Raw genomic sequence first — 21,803 nt, 5'->3', positions numbered from 1 at the left:
ACTATGAAGGCCAGAAGGACCTGCCACAATATATTTCAATTCTTAAAAGAAGAAAATCCAAAACCATGAATCCTGTATCTAGCAAAACTATCCTTCAGGAATGAAGGGGAAAATAAAGACATTATCAGGCAAAGGAAAACTAAGAGATATTTGTCACCAACAGACCTACCATTAAACAATGGCTAAAGGAAGCTCTTCAAACAGAAAGTGATAACAAAGGAAGGCTGGGGCTGGGTGCAGTGGAGTCACACCTATAATCCCAGCACTTTGGGAGGCCAAGGCAGGAGGATCGTTTGAGACCAGCCTGGACAATATATCAAAACTCCAGTTCTACAAAAAAAATAATAATAATAATAAAAGCATAGCATCCATGGAATATTCATCATAATAGACTATATTCTGGGTCATAAAACAGCTATTAACAAATGTTAAGAAATTGAAATAAAATAGAGTATGTTTTCTAACCTTATGGAATAAAACTAGAAATCAGCAGCAAAACAAAAACAGAAAAACCTTTAGGCACATGGAAGTTAAACAACACACTTTTAAATAAGCCATAGGTAAATGAGAAAGTCTCAAAGGATATTTTTACCAACTAAATACAACTTAACAAAAATGAAGAAACAATCAGAATTTGTAAGATGCAGCTAAAGTGGCAATAGAAAAATTTATAGCACCAAAGGCTTACGTTAGAAAAGAGAAATGATCGCAAGTCAGTAATTCAAGCTGCTAGCTCAAGAAACAACAAAAGGAAGAGCAAAATATACCAAAGTCAAGCAGAAGGAAAAAATTAAGATAATAGCAGAAATAAATGAATCCGAAATAGGAAAAGAAAGAATTCATGAAATACAAAGCTGGTTATTAGTCAAAAATTTAATATAATTGATAACTCTCTAGTTAGACTGGTGAAAATCAAAAGAAAGAAGACACAAATTACCAATATCAAACAGGAGATATTGCCACAGATTTTACAGTCATTAAAAGAATAATATGAAATATATGAACAACTTTACACTCATAAATTCAGCAATTTCAAAGAAATGGACTAATTCCCAAAAATCACAATGAAAACTCAGCCAAGATGAAATAGATAATCTGAACAGTTCTACAGCTATTTAAAAAATTGAATTTATAAATACAAATCTCTCCAAAAAGAAATTTCCAGGTCCAGATGATTTCACTGGAGAATTTTGTCAAGCATTTAAAGAATTAACACCAATGCTATACAATCTCTTTTTCAAAATAGAAAAGAAGGAATCACTTTCTAACTCATTTTATGAGGTCAGTACTACCTTGATATGAAACAAAGGCAGTACAAAAGAAGAAAAAATACATATCAATAATTCTTATGAACTGTAATATAAAAATCCTTAACAAAATATCATTAAATTGAATCCATCAATGTTTAAAAAAGAATAATAATCCATGACCAAATGAGATTTATTTCAGCTATGTAAGGTTGGTTCAATATTTGAAAATCATTCAAAGTAATTCACTGTATCAACAGACTAATGTAAAAAAAATCACATGATCATACTGATCATTGAACGAAAAGCATATAACAAAAGAAGCACTCATTCAAGATAAAAACTTTCAGCAAAGCAGGAATAAAGGAAAGATTCCTTAACATCATACTTAATGGTGAAAGGCTGAATGCTTTTCATTTGAGATTGGAAAGGATTTCTGTTCTTATCTCTTTTACTTAACATAGTACTGAGAGGTGCAGCCAGTGTAATAAGGCAAGAAAAAGAAAGATCATACAGAATAGAAAGGGAAAAATAAAATGCCTATTTGCAGATTATATGATGGTCTGTGTAGAAAATCCCAAGGAATTTACAAGAAGAAAAAGAAGAAGAAGGGGAAGGGGAAGGGGAAGAAGAAGGGGAAGGGGAAGAAGGAGAAGGAGAAGGAGAAGGAGAAGAAGAAGAAAGAAGAGGGAGAAGAAGAAGAAGAAGAAGAAGAAGAAGAAGAGGAGGAGGAGGAGGAGGAGGAGGAGGAGGAGGAAGAAGAAGAAGAAGAAAAAACAACCTAGAACTAATGAGTTCAACACAGTTGCAGGATTTAATATTAACATAAAAATTAATTGCATTTATCTATATTAAGAATGTATATGTGGAAACTGAAGTATAATAATGCAATATCATTTTCAATTGCTCCAAAGAAAGTTAAGTACTTAGTATAAATTTAACAAAATACCTACAGAATCTGTATATTGAAAATTATAAAATGTTTCCTAAAAGAAAAAAAAAACAACAAAGAAGACCCACACAAGTGCAGAAATTTTCCATGTTAAAGGATTGGAAGACTCAACATAGTAAAAATGTCACTTCTCCCCAAATTAAACTACATGTCTAAGAGGATTCCTATCAAAATCCTAGCAAGGTTCTGTAGATAGAGACAAACTCATTCTAAAGTTTATGTGGAAAGTGAAAGTCCCAAGGATTTTAAAAACTTTTGACAAATAACCCTGAAGTGGGAGGAATAACTCTATTTAGTGTATTGCTTATTATAAAGCTACTATGCAACTTACTATATAACAGTAGTCAAATACTCAAGAGAGTGTGGTATTGTCAGAGAGATAGGCACATCAATGGAAGGGAATAGAGAACCCAGAGATAATGTCACACAAATATGCCCAGTTGATTTCTTGACAAAGCTGAAAAACCAATCCAAAGAAAGAAGGGGAGCCTTTTAAACAATTGGTGCTTGAGAAATCGGACATACAGAGACAAAAAAAAAAAAAAAAATTAAATTTAACTTAAACTTGACATATTACATATAAATTAATTCAAAATAGATTAAATACCTAAACATGAAGTATAAAACCATAAATCTTTTAGGAAAAAATATAAAATATTTGTGAACTGGGGCTAGGTAAAAAGTTCTTTCGCTTTGAACTAAAAGCACAATCCATTAAAGGAAAAATTGATAAATTGGACTTTATGAAAATTAAATGCTCTTGCTCTGTGAAAGACCCTTTCAAGAGGATAGAAAAAAAAATTACAGGGTGGGAGAGAATATTTGCTAAACATACATCTAATAAAGGACTTATATTTAGAATATCTAGAGAACTCACAACACTCAACAGCAAAAAACAACAACAAAACAATCCAATTAGATAACAGTGGGGTTATTTGTGTTTTGGCTTGTTTAAGTTCCTTAGAGATTCTGGATATTAGACCTTTGTCAGATGCATAATTTGAAAATGTTTTCTCCCAATCTATAGGTTGTCTGTCTACTATGTTGCTAGTTTCTTTTGTTGTGCAGAAGCTCTTTAGTTTAATTAGGTCCAACTTGTGAATTTTTCTTTTTGTTACAACTGCTTTTGGGGACTTAGCTAAAAATTCTTTGCCAAGGCCAATTTTCTAGGTTTTCTTCTAGGAGTTTTATAGTTTGAGGTCTTATATTTAAATCTTTAGTTCATCTTGAGTGAATTTTTGTATATGGTAAAAGGCAGGGGTCCAGTTTCACTCTTCTGCATATATGCTAGCCAGCTATCCCATTTAATGGGGCAAAAGGCATAAACAGACATTTGACTGAAGATGAAATACAGATGACAACATGAAAAGATGGTCAGCATCATTGCCCATTAGGTAAACACAAATTAAAACCACAATGAGGTATCACTATCCATCTATCAGAATGACTAAAATAAAAAATAGTGATAACACCAAATTCTGGCAAAGATACAGAAACTCTATTATTCATATATTGCTGGTGGTAACATAAAATATTATGGCCATTCAGTATAAATATTAATAGTCTGACAGTTTCTTTTAAAACTAAAAACTTAACATAAAACCCAGATATCATATTTTCAGGCATTTATCCTAAATAAATGAAAATGTATGTTCATGCAAAAACTTGTACATGAATGTTCATAGCATCCTTATTTGTAACAGCCAAATACTAGAAACTACCCAAATGTCCTGTGATGGATAAATGAGTGAATGCTTAAGCAAACTGTAGTAAATCCATATTATGCAACTCAACATAGTAACAAAAAGAAAACAACTATTGATACACATAACAACTTGGATAGATCTCAAGGTTATTATGCTGAATGGAAGAAGCCATTATCATAAGGTTACATCATGCATGATTATATAACATTCTCAAAATAAAATTATATAAATGGACAACAGATTAATAGTCTCAAAGGGTTAGGGATGGGATCATGGCTTTAAAAGGGAAGTATAAAGAAACCTTGCAGTGATGGTATAGTTAGTGATATTTTGATTGTGGCAATAGTTACATGAAGCTAATGTGATGAAAACTGTATACAATCACACACACACACACACACATGCACACACGCACAATGTGTACATGGATAGCTGATAAAATCTGATAAGGTCTGTGGATTGTACCAATGTCAATTACCTGGTTTTGATATTGTACTATAGTTATGTAAATGTTAACAGTGGGGAAGGCTGGGTGAAGGGGGCACTCATAGACTCATGAATCTATAAATAATTCTTAATGTTTTTTAAAACTATGCAAGCCAGCTATTCTTTAATAGCCAGAGTGTTTGCATGATTCTTTGTTTACAAAATACACAACTAGATCAACCATAAATTTAATGAGACCGATCTGTCAAGCATCAATTCATATATTAAAATTACACAAGGCCGGGTGCAGTGGCTCATGCCTGTAATCCCAGCACTTTGGGAGGCCAAAGCGGGCGGATCATGAGGTCAGGAGATCAAGACCATCCTGGCTAATACTGCAAAACCCCATCTCTACTAAAAGTACAAAAAATTAACTGGGTGCAGTGGTGGGCACCTGTAGTCCCAGCTACTCGAGAGGCTGAGGGAGGAGAATGGTGTGAACCCAGGAGGTGGAGCTTGCAGTGAGCCTAGATAGCACCACTGCAGTCGGGCCTGGGCAACAGAGAGAGACTCCGTCTCAAAAAATAAAATAAAAAAAAAATTACATGGATTAAAATTTTGTATTCGCAAGGTATGCATAAAGCAAGAGAATATTCACATTTTGCTCTCAAGAGTGATTTCATCCTTCACCCTGACCTACCAAAGTGGTAGCATCTATCTGTATACTGGTAAACCTAAAATTTTGGAGTACCTGGGGCTTTGGATCCCTTAGAAGTCATCTAACTTTGGTTTCTCCTTAAACACAGCTTAAAAAATAGGAATAAGTAGTTATAATATATTGAGCACTGAACTGTCAACTACCTGCTACACACTGGAAGGTAAGAAGAGGTCCCACAAGAAATGAGAAAACATGGTCCCAGTTCATATTGTTTTAGATACAGAGGATGGGACGCACAGGTGTGTTTTTAAGCCTTTGGAAATGCATTTAGGGGCAAAAAGGGGAAAAAAATGACAGTAGAAGAAATATTCAGAATGTAAATATTCAGTGTGATATAAGTACTTATTGAACGCTTATCTCGGGCACCTGTAGTGTGACTGACCGACTGACGCTCTGGGTTTGCCAGGGAGCCTGTGGCTTTGGGACTTGCAACAACAGTATCATTAGTACTGCTCCAGTACTGTCACTACTGCCACTGTTAGTTGTTGTTCATTTACATAACACAGATGTATTAGGCACTGTGCTGAGCACTCCACAAATACCATCTACAAATAGAATCGTCAAGCGAACTTTGTGAGATGGCATTACTATCCAGATTTTAAAGAGGAAGAAATTGAGAAGACATGTCTAGATACTTTCCCAAGGTCAGCAACTAGAAAATGTCAGAGTCCTGATAGGAACCCGGGTCATCTGACTTCAAAATTCATACTTTTAAGCAATAGTCTATGTGTCTTCACCAAAGCCTGTTTAAAATCCTCCTCTTTGCTACTCTTTTTTCATGGCTTCAGGTGCTTTCCACCAGGCCTCAGGTGGCACCTCTGGGCAGTTCCCTGATTTCATACTGTCTCTGCTCTACCTCCTTCTCCTAACAAATTCCATGTGGAGGATGCGGCACGGCCAATATAGAAGGCAAGGCAGATCTTCAGCAGAGCCTTGTATGAGGAGAGTTGAGTGGGTAGGTATGGAGGCAGATGATGAGAGAAGAGTGTATGTGTGAGTGTGAGAGATGTTTTTTCCCTGATTTTATTATAATGGTAAAACAAGTTAGTAAATGAGTCTCTTTCTCCAGCCTTTTTAACCAAAACATTTGCGTTAGTGGTATAAGGCCAGGAAATATGCAAGGACAAAGAACTACCTGGTTGCATTCTTCTATTCTTGACGCCACCTCAGGGGCTTGATCTCAGCTGGCTTCAGAGTAATCAAGGTTACCACCTTGTTCCCATTATCTAATGCTGCATAAAAACCACCCCCAAACTTAATTAATACAAATGGTTATTATCTCTCAGTGTTCTGTGGGCTGAGTGGGCTGAGCTGAGTGGTTCTCATTCCGGGTCTCTCATATAGTTGCAGTCAGATAGTTGTCTGGAGTCATTTAAAAGTTTCTTTCCTTACATGTCTGAAGCCTAAGTTTGAATGGCTGGAAAATCTGAGGACTGGTTGGGATTCAATCCTTGTAGCTTCTCCGTGTGGCCAGCTTGGACTTTCTCACAGTATGCTGGTCTCAGAGTAATTGACAGTCATGGGCTTGGGCCAGCTTGTATTGGCTTATAAGAGCTGATTCTGCATATCTCCTCCCAAACCTGTGTTCAGTGCTATCATTTTGGAAGCCATAGTGGGAGTATTCACACCATGAAAACCGGCACACACTGCAAATCAGGAACTTTTTTTTTTTCTCCAGAGAGCCAGTTTACTAGCACATGACCCTACATGGTAGCTGGCTTTTCCCAGAGTGACTGAGACAAGAAACCTAGGAGGAAGATGTAAACCTTCATAGAACCTAGCTGTGGGTGTCCCAGAATGTTGCCGCCTTCTCATTCTATTGGTCAACCAAGTCCCTAAGGCTAGCCTTTATTTAAGAGGTGGAAAATTAGCATTAATCTCTTGTGGGAAGGGTAGCAAAGAATCTGTATAGTCTAGGAGCTGGCACAGAGTAGGCACTCAATAAATGCTTGATTAATGAATGAGTGTGTAGTCATTTTAAACACTAATCTGCACGTCCTTAAGCCACTCTAAATGCACAAGTCCTTTTTGAAAGTTTTACATCAACCAACAATTTTTAAATCTCTGAGTAGCCAAACTCTAAAACTGCTTGATATAGATCTATTTACACTGTGTCCGCAGATATTTGCAGACCTGTTTACTCAGGCCTTTCCTGGTTATGTACTCAATTGGTATTACTACACACATTAAAATCACAGATTGCTTGTTTTATAGACGTTTATAGATGTGCTGTTTAGGTTGACTTTATTTCCCTAAGTAAACTGCAAGTTTCTTAAGAGAATTCTCATGTATTTCTTTGCCACTCCTCCTTCCTACCATGCAAACTACGGATAGTTTTAAACACATACACATGAATACTGACAAGATGGGTGGTAGTTAGAGATTATAACGCTTAAAAGTGAAGGAAAGAAGGAAAGGTACTAAAATTTCTTAATTGCTATGTTTTAGAGCCTTCCATAAATGTTCTCATTTAACTCTTCTATTTACCTAATGAAGCAAGTATTATTTCCATTTCACAGTTGAGGGAAATGAGCCTCATGAAGGTTTAGACATTTGGTCCAAGCCATACTGGGAGGTGGAGAAGCTGGGATTCAAATGAAGACCCACATGGTTCTAAGGTCTGAGGCTTACGCATTCTTCAGGCTGCCTTCCCACTGCTTTCTACATTCCCCATCCTCTCGCACTCTAGCCTCTCTCCTTCAAGCACCTACAAGAGTCATAAAATGCTAATGCTTCTGAACTCCAAATAGAGTAATAAGCATTTCAAGTTCTACTCTGGTAAAAATGTCCTTAGAAAGCTTGGTAAAACAAGAAGCTTGAATGTCTTATACTAGGAGTGAAGTGAGCCTGGTAGCAGGGGGACCAGCTGAGGGCATACTGCAGTAACTCAGACAAAGTGTGTTGATGGGTTAGACCAAGGTAGTAGTGGTAGGGTGGAGAGATGTAAACAATTTGGAGAGATACTAAGAAGACTGACTCAACAGACTGGTGATTGATTGGATTGTGCAGGTGCTGATCAATTATTTTAGAACCATCATTCTGGCTGCTGCTGGGAGGTAAGACTGGAAAGAGGAAGCCCAGATGTGAGGCTTCTGTATTCCCAGAAGTAAGTGATAAGGGCTTTAAACTAGGGTAATATCTGCAGAGGTGGGGAGAAGTGGATGGATTTGAGAGATAATATGGAGTTTGAATCTGCTGAATGTGTTCCCAAATCGGATGTGAAAATGTGAGGAAGTTTGGAGGGGTGTTTAGGGTGAAATCCAGAAATCTACCACCAGGAACTTTTTACTGACCTAGGGGACGCAGAACGGGGAGCAGATTTCAGGTGAGGATGAATTCTGGATATGGTCTAATCTGAGGTGAATGTATAACTAGGCACTGGCAGCCAGTGTGCACTTGCATTTAAAACAAGGCAAATATCTCTTATCTAAATGAGAGTCTTTGCTCCCTGTATGGGTTATAGATGATTGTGCCAAATACTATATGTGGCAGGCTTCTGTGCCAAGAAATAAAGGGCTCTGCAATTCTCAACGTTTTCATTTGACAGTGGTTCAACTCTCTTTCCAAAAGCCATTTATCATCCTGCAGGCACCTCTGTCATAAACAAGATGTCTTTATTGAGCCTTCCAAAGCTAATAAGAGCTATATGATTCAATCAGTGACAGAGACTCACATAACTCATAGAAAGTGTTGCAGGGAGATTTTAGTGGTCTCTTGGAGCACAAGGTCTGCCTTCACACACACACACACACACACACACACACACACACACAGATCTCATGCGCATTTTCTTGGAAGAACTCATAGGGTCAGGCACTAAGATGTGTTTGTACACTTCTGCCCGACATGCAGCACAACCGTTGTTTGAACAAGGTACCTGCATGTCAGAACAGGGATCCTGGGCCCCTTTGTTTCCTGCTACACTCCTGAGAAAGACGGGAAGCATTCACACCAGCTAAACAGCAAATCAAGGCTCTCCAGAGAGCTGCTTTTCCACACATCTTTTATAAGGATCAGCCCTCTAAGGGTCTACCCAGTCAGCAGGAAGGCAAAGGGAGTATGGATGGCTCTAGCCCAAAAGAGTCCACTTATAGCTGCTTCACTAACATGCTCATTATACAACTCTTAGAATAGGCACCTAACACCAAGCCCCAATTAGATTCCCATGCCCCCTGTGGGAGCCCACCACTGCAGCTCAAAGCTGACTTCGCCTAGCCATGGTCTGCCACCCCACCAGTTGAGGACCAGCTGCCATGGAAACAGCCACTCTCCACACCCAATGGAATATTTCTTGATCTAACTCCAACTCTGCCCATAGATGCCTTCCAAAGTGCCCCCCTCATGTCAAGGTTCCCTAGAGTGAAATCCACTAAATAAGAATTTTCTTACCTGTGAGAAGTCCTGGTGACCGGCAGTGGAAAAAATACTAAGTTCTAACAGAAGTGACAGGGACTCACAGAGCAAATGTGTTCGTTTAAAAGAAGAAAGGTGACTTCATCCCTGGTGCCGTGGAGTTTAAAAAGAGCAATGAGTGCTGCCTGGCTGAGCCAACTCCGCTTCATCAGTGATGACTCCATCCAAATTATGCAGCCATTGCCCAGACATGCTCAGCCTTCAGAAGGTAAATCGCTGGAATCTGACTAACCCTGTTGTTTTCAAAGAGCTTCAGAAAATCCTAAGGCACCAATTGCCTTAACTGGCACCAGGGAAAGAAAAATTATGCACTTATTTCCTTGAGTCATGTCATTATCTCCCCCAACTCCAGCTCTGAAAAACAGCACTCTAGGGAAGGAAAATAGATATTTAGACTTTCTGAGAGGTGAAAATTATTGGGGAAGTGGAGGCAGGGAGGAAGAAGAAGCGAAGGTATTTCAGCCAGAAGGAGGGGTCATAAGAAGCTGGAAATGACCACCTTGCTAAGAAATTTTCAGAGCTATGAATTTGTAAGCAAAGGCGACAAACAGGTGACTGGACTTTGCAAAGGGAAAAATATTCAGTTAAGAAAAGAGGTTAGTTGCTATAGGAAAAAGTGTGACAGCCTTTCTCAAAAATGCAACCAATTTTTATTTTCTTTTTGTTGTGTATAATGCCACTCATTCAATATGGGGTCATTTGTAATATTAATATATCAGTTCAAAACATGCCTGCATTCTAAACAGAAGGATTTGGGGAAAGAGAGAGGATTTTTTTTTTTTTTTCTGTATGTTAAAGGTGAGGCTGGAGGAATTGGATTTGAACATGGGATTCAAGGTCATTTCAAGCTACCCAGTGGGCCAATCACCTACTCTTGATGCCAAGTCCTTGGTCTAAACTTTGGACGAGAGTTCTGGCTGGGGTGCTAGGGAAAGGAATGGTAATGAGTGTGATCTCTGTTGGAAGTGGGGCAGAGGGTTGAGCTCAGTGGCCAGCTGCCCTTTCTCCCAGGCTTCTATTTCAGGGAGTATAAGGGGACTCTGGGTCATTAGGCTTGTATCTAATTTCTTGCTGAGCTATTTTGAGGCTTTGAGATTTTCTTGTGTCAAGTTTCACCCCAGAGAGGTTAAAACAAGAAAAAAAAAATGCCCTTTCTATTTAGATAGCGGTATTCAGATCCAACATTAGAGATTTTTGAAATCACAGATTTAAGATATGTCAAAATGACTTACAAAGGGAAATTGCAAATCTTCTGTTTGGGGTGTGAGTAATGATAGGAGTAGAAGAGGGCAGCATTTCATCAGTGGTAAGAACAATGAAGGCAGGAGTCATTTTTATCTGGTTCATCATAATGTCCTTGAAACCTAGCACAGAGAGTACCATACAGCAGGTGCTCAACAGAAGGAGAGCGAATGGTGTCAGTCCTTTTCCATTCCAGGTCTCTAGAATAGATCTGCTGAGAATGCTTAAAGTCACCATCTTGTTGGTGAGGCATTTGGAGAGAGCATGAGCCAGTGGGTCTTGTAGAATGCAAAAGAACTTGGTTATTTGCTCTGTCTCAGCCTCTAGGTTCATCACCAAAGTTAGAATGGAGCAAAGGCCAATTGCTGGACCCAGGAGCCTCCTCTGCCTATGAGCTAGACTCTCATGTCTTTTCCTAAGGCCAGGACTCAACCCAATAGGTAATCTGCCAATTGTCTTCAATTAGTTTTTTGTTCTCAAAAGTCTATTAAAATTTTCAAACTTAGAGAAAAGTCAGAAGAACTGTACAGTGAACACCTATATACTTACCACCAGGTTTCTTCAATTAACATTTTACTACATTAGTTTTATCCCATGTTGATTCTCTGCTCATTTCTCTATCCATCCAGTAACTCATTTAATTATTTTTGTTATTGTCTTTCAGAATAAGTTTCAGACATTACTTTATTCGCCCCAAATACTTTAATATTATTAGCCAGAGTTCAATATTTATTTACAATTTCTTTGTTTGTATTCAGATAAAATCTGTATACAGTGCAATGCACGGATCTTAAGTGCATCATACCCGAGTTCCTCTAGACATATTCACCTGTGCAATACAAACTCCCACCAAGATACAGAACATAACCATCACTCTGGAAAGTTTCCTTATGTCCCTTCCCAGCAAACTCCTACCTCAACATCCCAAGAGATAACCAATCTTCTGGTGATTTTCACCATAGATTAGTTTTGCCTGTTTTAGTATTTCATATAAATGGAACCATACAATTTGTATTCTTTCATGCAAATTTTTGTGCACTCAGCATGTTTTGGGGGTTCATTCATCCATGTTGTTGCTTGTATCAGAAGTTGGTTTCTTTTCATTGCTGAATAGTATTTTACTCTATGAGTATGCCAGTATTCTATTAATGGATACCTGGGCTTCCAGCTTAGGGCTATTAGGAATAAAGCTAATAGGAACGTTTTTGCACATGTCCCTGTGAACATTTGTTTTCAGATCCCTTGAGTAAATACATAAGAGTGAAACTGTTGGTTCTTAGGGTAGCTATATACAATTTTATACAAAATTGCAAGATCTTTTCCAATACTCTTATGTAATTTTCCACTTCCACCACCAATGTATAAAAGCTTCAATTACTTCATGTCCTCACCAACATTTAGTGTTGTCAGCCTTTAATTTTAGCCACACTGATAGATGTGGAATGGTATCTCATTGTGGTTCTAATTTGCATTTCCTTGATGACTAAAGATATTTCATGGTTTTCATGTGTTTATTGACCATTCACTTACTACCTTTTGTGAAGTGTCCAAATTTTTTGAACACTTAAAACATTTTAAAATTGTTTTATTGTTGTTTTAGAAGTTCTTAGTATATCATGGATACCAATACTTTTTTATTTTTTTGAGACAGGGTCTCACTCTGTTGCCCAGGTAAGAGTGAAGTTGTGTGATCATGGCTTACTGCAGCCTTGACCTCCCAGGCTCAAGTGATCCTCTCACCTCAACCTCCTGAGTAGCTAGGACTACAGGTAGACGCAACCACCCCCAGCTAATTTTTGTATTTTTAGTAGAGGCAGGGTTTTGCTGTATTGCCCGGGTTAATTTTGAGCTCCTCAACTCAAGCAATCCAGCTACCTTGGCCTCCCAAAGTGTGGGGATGAGCCACCATGCCTAGCCAGATATCAATACTTTTTAAGTTAAGTTTTGCAAATATTTTCTTCTGTCCTGTGGTTTGTCTATACATTTTCTTAATGATGTTTCTATGCTTCTTTTCGTTTCTTTAAATTTTGATTATCTAATTTATAATATTTTTGCTTTTTTGGTTTTTACCTCCCTCAAAGTCATAAAGATATTTTCCTACATTTTCTTCTAGAAGTTTTTTAAATTTTAGCTTTTATATTTAGGTCTATGGTCCATCACAAATTAATTTTTGTGGATGGCATAAGTTAAAGCAAGGTTAATTTGTTTCCATATAAAATGTAGTTATTTTGACACCATTTGTTGAAAAGACTTCCTTTCAAAATTAGGCCGCTTTGGCACCTTTGCTGAAAGTAAAATAAATGTATAAGTATGTGTCTATTTCTATTTCTGAGTTCCTTATTCTTTCCATCAATCTGTTTGTTGATCCTTATACCAGTTGCAGACTCTCTTGATTACTATAGCTTTAGGGTAAGTCTTGAGGTCCAACAATGCGAGTCATGTGATCTCATATCAAATTCGAGGAGGTCCTGGTGGAAGGTGATTGGCTCATGGGGGCAGATTTACCTCTTATCTTCCCCTTGCTCTTCTCATGATAGTGAGTTAGTTCTCACAAGATCTGATTGCTTAAACGTGTGTGGCACCTTGCCTTTTCTCTTTTTCCTGCTCCACCACGGTAAGATGTGCCTGCTTCCCCTTCACCTTTTGCCATGATTGTTAAGTGTCCTGAGGCCTCACAGCCATGCTTCTTTACAGCCTGTGGAACTGTGACTCAATTAAACTGCTTTTCTTTATAAATTACCCAGTCTCAGGTAGTTCTTTATAGTGGTGTGAGAACAGATTAATACATCATCCAACTTAAATTTCTTCTTTCAAGACTTCTTTAAATATTCTAGGTTCTTAGAATCATCTTGTCAGTTTTGACCAAAAGGAATGGTAGAATTATGATTATTATTTTATTGAATCTTTAGATCAATTTGGTAATTATTGCCATCTTAACAATACTGAGTTTTTCAATACATTATCATGATTTATCTCCCTATTGATTTATATCCTCAATTTTATTCAGCAATATTTTGTTGTTGTTTTTTTTTTTTTTTTTTTTTTTTTGAGGCGGAGTCTCGCTCTGTCGCCCGGACTGGAGTGCAGTGGCCAGATCTCAGCTCACTGCAAGCTCCGCCTCCTGGGTTTCCGCCATTCTCCTGCCTCAGCCTCCCAAGTAGCTGGGACTACAGGCGCCCGCCACCTCGCTCGGCTAGTTTTTTGTATTTTTAGTAGAGACGGGGTTTCACCGTATTAGCCAGGATGGTCTCGATCTCCTGACCTCGTGATCCGCCCGTCTCGGCCTCCCAAAGTGCTGGGATTACAGGCTTGAGCCATGTTGTTTTAGTATAGAGGTTTTGCATGTCTTTTGCTAAATTTATTCCCAGACATTTTGCTTTTGACACCAATATAAAATTATTTTTTTTAATTTAACTGTCCAATTCTTTGCTGCTAATACATAAAAATGCAATTGACCTTTGTATATTAATCTGATATCCTATGACTTTGCTAAATTCACTTAATAGGTAAGTACTTGTTATGTAAATAAAATAGGAATTTCTGTGTGAATACTCATGTCATCTAACAGAGATAGTTTTATATTTACTTTTTCCATTCTGAACTGTACGAATTGTATGCCTTTTGTTTTTTTTTTAATTTTTTTTATTTTTTTGAGACAGAGTCTCGCTCTGTCACCAGGCTGGAGTGCAGTGGTGCCATCTCGGCTCATTGCAGGCTTTGCCTTCCGGTTTCAAGTGGTTCTCCTGCCTCAGCCTCTCGAGTAGCTGGGACTACAGGCACATGCCACCATGCCCAGCTAAGTTTTTGTATTTTTAGTAGAGACAATGTTTCACCATGTTGGCCAGGATGATCTCAATCTCTTGACCTCGTGATCTGCCTGCCTCAGCCTCCCAAAGCACTGGGATTATAGGCATGAGCCACCACGCCTGGCAGGTTTTAATTTTTTAAATATGCTCAAGTCCTCCCGTCCATTGTTAAACAAAGCGGTGAGATTGGGCATTCCTGACTTACTCCCAACTTTAGAGAAACAGTGTTCAATATTTTGTAATTAAGCATGATGTTAGCTGAAGGTCTTTTGTAAGTGCTCTTTATCAAAGTAAGGAGGTTACTTTTCTTTTTCTAGATTCTTTTTTTTTTTTTTGAGACGGAGTCTCGCTCTGTCGCCCAGGCTGGAGTGCAGTGGCCGGATCTCAGCTCACTGCAAGCTCCGCCTCCCAGGTTTACGCCATTCTCCTGCCTCAGCCTCCCGAGTAGCTGGGACTACAGGCGCCCGCCACCTCGCCCGGCTAGTTTTTTGTATTTTTTTAGTAGAGACGGGGTTTCACCATGTTCGCCAGGATGGTCTCGATCTCCTGACCTCGTGATCCGCGCGTCTCGGCCTCCCAAAGTGCTGGGATTACAGGCTTGAGCCACCGCGCCCGGCCTCTTTTTCTAGATTCTTAATGTAACATCTTGGGTCTTTGGCTTTAGATGTTCTTCTTTTCTAATATATTATTTGATTGAAAGCTAAAATTTCCCCCTAAGCACTGCTTTAGCTGCATTCCACAATTTTGAAATGTATTTTATTATCTTTCCATCCAAAATATTTCCTAGCTTTCCTTGTGATTTATTTTTAATCCATGGATTATTTAGAAGTATGTGGTTTAATTTAGGATTTTTCTTAATCACTTATTCATCTCTAATTTAATTCCGTGTGGCCAGAGGACATACTCTGTATGATGTCAATTCTTTTAAGTTTATGGCCCAGAACATGATCTATCTTGATGAACATATCATGTATACTTAAAAGAATATGTATCCTGCAGTTGTTGGGTGCAGTATTCTATAAATATCAATCAGATCAAAGTGATTGATAGTTGTATTAGCTTTCTAGGGCTGCCATATAATTGCCACAAACTGAGTGGCTTAAAGAGCAGAAATTTATTGTCTCACTATTCTAGATGCTAGAAGTCTGAAATTGTTAGGGAAGCAGGAGCCTGGAAAAGCCAGAGTAATGCCATTTTAAAATCAACTCCATCTTAAAACTAGCAAGACGCATTCCTTGTCAGTCATGACCCATGGTCCTAAGATGTTTACAGCTAAGGAAGCAGCTTGGTAATGCCTGCAAGGACAAACTCCTACAACAACAAAAGGTCCAGATGTCCCAATACCCATAAAAATATATGCTTTCAAGATAATTATAGTTATGCTTTGGTGTACTTAACACACTAAAATGTCAAGGATAGTTTTCTTTAAATCAATAGAATAATAAATTTTGTCATGTAGGCATAACTTAGTCTTTACATAGACAAAACCCCTATATAACTTGTAAAAAAGCTAAAGAAAAACTTAAAATGAAGATGGTAAGATGGTGCATTCCTCTGCTTGCTTACTAGGACGCCCTACTCTGTAACTGAGTAGCTTTCAATAAACTACCTCTTTTCACTGCACTCTGCAATTTGCCCTGAATTCCTTCCTTCCTGAGATCCAAGAGTCGTTTCTTGGGTTCTGGAATCCCTTTTCTGGCAACAAAATCAGGTATCAACATAGCCATGCCCCTTTGAGATTTTGGGTAAGATTCTTCTTTACCCTTCTTAGCTTCTAGTCATGGCTGGCAATCCTTGGTATTCTTTAGCTTCCAACTTCATCATTCCAATCTCTGACTTTATCTTCACATGGCTTTCTCCCAGTGTGTCTTCACAATATCTTTCCTCCCACATCATCTTCCTTCCCACAGCCTGTGCCTGTGTCCAAATTTCCTCTTTTTATAAGAATTAATTATGGTCCCACTCTAATACCTCATTTTAACTTTGTTACTTCTGTAAAGGCCCTTCAAATAATGTCACACCCTGAAGGACTGGAGGGTTAGGACTTCAATATATCTTCTTAGGATGACATAATTTAACCCACAATAATAGTGTTGCTTAGATCTGTGTCATCACAGCGCTTTTGTTCAATTGTTCCATCAGTTGCTGAGAGTAGGATGTTCAATTCTCCATCTGTGATTGCGGCATTTTCTATTTTTCCTTTTAATTCTGTGAAGTTTTGATTCCTTTATTTTGAACCTCTGTTATTGGATACATACACATTTATTATTGTTACTTCTTCCTGATGTGTTGACCTTTTTATCGTTATGCAATGTCCCTCTATTTTTGTTAATACACTCTATTTTAAAGTCTACTTTATCTGATATTAATATTGCCAATCAGCTTTCTTTTTTTTTTTTTTTTTTTTTGAGGTGGAGTCTCCTCTGTCACCCAGGCTGAGGTGTGCAGTGGCACAATCTCAGCTCACTGCAACCTCCACCTCCCGGTTCAAGCGATTCTCTTGCCTCAGCCTCCTGAGTAGCTGGGATGACAGGCACTCAACACCATGCCCTGCTAAGCCAATCAGCTTTCTTATGCTTACTATACATGCAGTATTATTTTTTCATCCATTTACTTTCAAACTATTGGTGGTTTTATGTTCAAAATGGATTTCTTGCAGACAGCATATAATTGAGCTGGTGTGTTTTTTAAAAATTTCATTTTAAGAATATTTTATTTTCATTTGGTATGTTTAATTAATTATCATTTAATGTGATTATCGACATGGTTGGATTGAGGTCCAAGATATGGTTAGACTTAAATTCAACTTTACTATTTGTTTTCTGCTTGCTTCTTTGTCTTTTTATCCCTCTGTTTTTCCCTTTGGGTTTCTTTTGGATTAAGTATATTTTAAAATTCCATTTTAATTTATCTACGGGCTTTTAAGGTATACCTCTTTGCATTACATCTTTAGTGGTTGCTTTTAAGATTAAATATGTATATGTATATATTTTTTCTACTTTTCACAGTTTACTTGGAGTTAATATTGTACACTTCACATAAATATGTAGAAATCTTGCAACCAATTTGATTCATTGAGTGCCCCCTCCTCATCCTTTATGCTATTGTTATCATATATACTTCTTTACATGTGCTATAAACTACACAATATAATGTCATATTTGTTCTTGAAATAATCGTATTTTAGCTAACTAAGCAGAATAATAGTACTTCACAGTTACACATATTTACCATCTAATGTATTTTACTCTTCCTGAGTAATCAAGTCTCTATTGGGTTTTGTTTTACATTACCCTGCATTCCATGCCATGCAAGTAAAAAATTGTTCTAAAGGTGTCTTATTTAATTTTTATTTATCAAGGACATTTTCACTGGATATAAAATTTTGGTTGATAGATTCTTTTTCTTTCAGTGCTTTAAAAATGTTGATCCACTGCCTTCTGGGCTCCATTGTTTCTGATGAGATATCAATGGTTATGAAATAATTGTTAGTGGATTTTGAAATGATTCAGGCAATGTCATTTTCTCTGACTGTTTTATTTTCTTTTTGTGATTTAATTGCAGCAGTTTGACTATGACATGCCCAGGTGTTTTTATTTTTGTTTTATTTTTGATATTAGTCTTTCTTGATGTTTCTTGAGGTTTCAGAATCTGCACATATATGTCTTTTACCAAATGTGTGAACTTTTCACCCATTATTTACTTAAATTAGTTTCTGGATCATTCTCTCTTCTCTCCTTTTGGAACTTCAATTATATGCATATTAGACCTTTTGGTATTGCTGCAAAGATCCCTAAGTTTTTGCACATTTATTAACATTAAATCTCTGTTTCTCCATCTGGATCATTTCTGCTGATCTATCCAGATCATTTCCGCTGATCTATCTTGTAGTCCACTGACTCTTTATTCTTTCATCTCCCTTGTGCCGTCAAGAGCATCCACTGAATTATTATTTTAGATATTGTCTTTTTTAGTTCTCATATTCTCATTGGTTCTTTTTTTATAGTTTCTATATCTCTGCTAAGATTTTCTATATTCTCTATTTCTATATTCATTGTGAACATATTTTCTTTTATGTGCTTGAGCATGGTTACAATGACTTTTTAAGAATTCTTGTCTGCTAATTCCAGCTTCTAGGTCATCTTGGAGTTGGTCCCTGTCGATTGTTCTTTCTCCTTAAACAAGTCATGTTTTCCTGTTTTGTTTTGTGTTGGATAATTTTGGAGCGTATCCTTGTTATAATGAATGATATGTTGTAGAAAACCTGAATTCTATCATGCTCTCCTAAGGAGTATTGACTTTTCTTTAATTAGGACTTTAAAGTGGCTGAACACAAACTCCAAAACTCTCTCTCCCCTGGTAGCAACTGAAATTTCAGTTCGGTTTTTTTAAGCCCTACCTGGGCTTCTTAAAGTCTGTTCTTACATATGTGCCTCTAGGGTCAGTCAGATATCTAAGCAGAGCTTATTCATGAAATGTAATGCTTCTTCTCTGCCTTGTATATGGCACACAGGGCCCTATTCTTAGACTAAAAGCTGTAAATCAGAAAACTCACCTCATAAAACTTACTCTTCTCCCAATTGTTATTTCTCCTCTGGTTTCTACTTGCTTTTGTTCTCTCTCCAGTGTCTTCAAACAGTTGGTCTCATATTTTGTCCAGAGTTTATAGATGTTATCTATAAGAGATTTGGTTCAAAACGGCTATATGGACATACCAAAGGCTCCAGTTACATTTTGAGTTACTTAGTTTGTCTTCAACAAAATAATTTATAGCTCTTTGCTGTGAATTATCTTGCATCTCACCGTTTTCCTAGTAGTGCTGAAAAGGATATGGAGCTTCTGCAGAAAAGGTTGACATAATCAATAAGTATTGCCTGCCTTGGGCACAGGATGGGAAGTATAGACCAGATAGTTGCAATTTTTATTATAGTTACTTACAAAACAATGTATAATACTCAGAAGTTTGTACCTACTAGAACATGTCCTTGAAGTCAGAGTATGATATTTGCTTGTTTGATGGCTAATATTTCCCACTAAGTGAAGAGCAGAGAGAGTGCTTGTGAAATTCACCCTTATATGTCCAGTATCCCTCATGTGGAACATAGAAGTCACTTAATAGTGAATGAGTGAGAGTAGTGTCTAACTAGGACCCATCCCAATTTAGTATAGTTTATCATCAGTGATCTATCCCAGAAAAAGTAGAAAACTTAGGAATACCTCATTCAGCCTAATTTTTGTTTCAGTTTTCCTTTTAAAAATTAAATAATCAATATAGATACATGAAGAATTAAATTAGCAAAAATAAATCAAGCCAACCCATTTTTTCCTCTCAGATATACCATTGTTGTCTTTTCCACACCGTGCTTTGTTATTCTTTAAATTTTCATTCTCAACCTTAGGTATACATTAGAACTACCTGAGGAGCTTTGAAAAGTCCTCAGGCTCATGCTACAACCCATACTAATTAAATCACATTCTCAGGGATTGGGACACAGACATTCGTGGTTTTTAAAGTTCCCAAGATGACACCAGTATGCATTCAAGAGGACCTAAAGATGTAATAGCCAGGATAGCAGAGCTTTTTCAGATGTCATTTTCTATCTCCTACATGGCACAGATCCTGTCCTCCAAGAGAGTTCAGACAGGACTACACTTGAAGCAATTAAACATGAAACAATTAGAAACAAAAGGACAGCAAATATACAATATTAGGTGCTAATGTGTATGGAAGTTGTCAGCTACGCCTCTCAGGGCAGACACCCTTGAGTGCAATCAGAGGTGGGCTCATCTTGGTGGAGCCCCACCTGCCACACTGAGGGACTCTTTTCTTCCTTAGGTGTTTCTAGCAGCAGGTTGGAGAAAGGGGTACAGTGACACATTAGAATGACATGTGGCACTGATTCTATTCCTGTTTTCTTTGGACATTTCTTCTTTATAAAATCCCAAGATCCCAGGCTCCTGGCCTCTGATCTTTCTTTGTGGGAATGCTGTTTTAATTCCTTACCTGTCTTCAGAATTTGAGACCACCTTCAACCAGAGAAGCTTCTGTGGAAATGTGCCGTCACTGGCCGGATGTTTTGTGTGTCTGCTGTGGAACCCAGGTGAGTTAAGTATAACTATCTATAGCCACCCTACTTCTCTAGCTTGCCCAAGAGAGCTGGGCAACAACAAAGCATACAGCGTGATTCTTGACCTGAGCCACACAAAAGAGTCTCTGTGAATATTGTGAAATAGCTATTCCAAGGCCCCACCCCAGAATAATTAACCCAGAACCTCTGGGTGATGAGGCCCAAGAACTGGCATCTTTTTCCAGGCTCCTCAGGTGATTAGGATTTGACCCAGGATGAGAAATATTGATGAAGTGAATTGGTGGGCCATTCTCTTGGGTTGTAGGTGCATTTGAAATCCCCTTCCCTGCTACTACTCCTGGAGACAACATAGAGAAAAATGTCAGGCTTTATGTTAAATAGGCTAAGGTTTGTATCCCTGCTTTGCTGTCGACTAGCTGTACATTAGCTAAGTTGCTGACCATCTCTGACACTCCAGTTAGTTAATGGTATAAGAAGCAAAATAATAGTACCTACTAATAAGGCTCAATGTGATGCCATATATAAGTCAACTGGAACATGGTGTGTACCAGTACATATCTGCTCCCTTCTGTCTCTGTACTCCTCACCTCCTTCCCCCAACGTCAGCATTGTAGTAAGCTATGAACAGTTCCGGCTTGTTTCTGAGCTGTTTCTCCTTGACCAACCATGACTACATCAGCCTGGATTTGCATCCCTGGTCCCTGGATCTGGCATCCTGATTCCAGCTTCTAAACTTGATCCGGCTCTTCTTTCTGGGCCCAGTTTCCATCACCTGTTTCTGTTGCTCAGCACTAAGCCACAAAGAGATGGTTTCTAAAAGCAGCTGGGCCCCATGCTGCCACTGCTCCAGCTGAGTTTTAGCAGTGGGAGGGGGTGTGGATAATTTTAGACTTGTCCTGGACTAGCATCTGAGACAAGGCAAGGCCAGGCAAGTTCAACCTGCCTCCTCAGTACCTTTGGGTTGGGGTTTGCAGAGAAAGGTTGGGGAGATTTTGTTATAGGGCTTGTGTGTCTGTATCACACCAGGCTCCTTATATGGAAATGTAATATATGCAACCATTTGCCTCAACATCTGTTGGGATTTGAGTCTCAGGTGCTGTACTGAGTGGGAGTAACCACAGTGTAACCTGGAGTTTTTGATATGCTAATGCTTGTACTGAGCTGGGATAGATTGTTTTCTGCCTAACCCAGGGACAGGAATAGG

The 21,803-nt window shown here is 38.0% G+C and overlaps 1 protein-coding gene across 3 annotated transcripts in view; it reads right to left on the bottom strand.

Moving 5' to 3' along the window:
* AMOTL1 (angiomotin like 1) overlaps window positions 1-20,625 on the bottom strand; it is a 193,076-nt gene extending 172,451 nt beyond the window's left edge. For 2 of the 3 annotated variants that reach the window (XM_033207039.1, XM_033207042.1), the window contains exon 1: window positions 9,439-9,598. The gene's annotated coding sequence lies outside the window, so the exon portion shown is untranslated. Of the gene's footprint in view, window positions 1-9,438; window positions 9,599-19,065; window positions 19,187-20,514 lie in introns of those variants that run through there. The other variant, XM_033207040.1, reaches the window with a different exon arrangement.
* Between the last annotated feature and the right edge of the window lie 1,178 nt (window positions 20,626-21,803).

The sequence above is a fragment of the Trachypithecus francoisi genome, unplaced genomic scaffold, assembly GCF_009764315.1.
Source record: "Trachypithecus francoisi isolate TF-2019V2 unplaced genomic scaffold, Tfra_2.0 Lachesis_group8, whole genome shotgun sequence".
NCBI lineage: Eukaryota > Metazoa > Chordata > Mammalia > Primates > Cercopithecidae > Trachypithecus > Trachypithecus francoisi.
This window is presented reverse-complemented; position numbering and strand designations above follow the sequence as displayed.